Source organism: Octopus bimaculoides, chromosome 19 (genome assembly GCF_001194135.2).
Source record: "Octopus bimaculoides isolate UCB-OBI-ISO-001 chromosome 19, ASM119413v2, whole genome shotgun sequence".
Classification (NCBI taxonomy): domain Eukaryota; kingdom Metazoa; phylum Mollusca; class Cephalopoda; order Octopoda; family Octopodidae; genus Octopus; species Octopus bimaculoides.
The window spans coordinates 23,908,664-23,909,434 of NC_068999.1; the positions used below are offsets into that span (position 1 = coordinate 23,908,664).

Here is a 771-nt window from a genome sequence, read left to right on the forward strand (position 1 = left end):
ATATGTGTGTATATATGTATATGTGTGTATGTATATATGTATATGTGTGTATATATGTATATGTGTGTGTGTATATATGTATATGTGTGTGTGTATATATGTATATGTGTGTGTATATATATATGTATATGTATATGTGTGTGTATATGTATGTGTATGTATATATTTGTATACATGTATGTATATGTGTGTATATATGTATATATATATATATGTATGTAGATATATGTATGTGTGTGTGCGTATATATATATATATATATATATATATATATGTATATATGTCATCATCGTCATCACTTAATGTCTGCTGGCATGGGTTGGACAGTTTGACCAGGGCTAGTAAGCTGAAGGCTGCACCAGACTCCAGTCTGATTTGGCATGGTTTTCTATGGCTGGATGCCCTTCCTAATGCCAACCATTCTGAGATTATAATGGGTGCTTTTACGTGCCACCGTCACAGGTGCCACTTCTGTGACACCGATATCTGCCATGACTGATTTTGCTCAGCTTGATGAGTCTTCTCAAGCATGACATAATGGCAAAAGTCTCAGTCATATCCTCTGTTAGGTACAGCACTCGAAAGGAACTCAGCCACGTTGCCTCTGTGAGGCTCAACACTTGAAAGAGACTTGAGCTGTTTGCCTCCATAAGGTCCAATGCTCGAAAGCAACTCAGCCACTTTACTTCTGTGAGGCCCAATGCTCGAAAGGAAGTCTGGCACTTTGCCTCTGTGAGGCTCAAAACTTGAAAGGAAGTATATATATATATA

General features: G+C 37.2%; 1 protein-coding gene across 1 annotated transcript in view; it reads left to right on the forward strand.

The window, feature by feature from the left end:
* Nucleotides 1-771, forward strand: part of LOC106873103 (transmembrane 9 superfamily member 2) — a 66,432-nt gene that overhangs the window by 7,574 nt on the left and 58,087 nt on the right. The window lies entirely within an intron of this gene.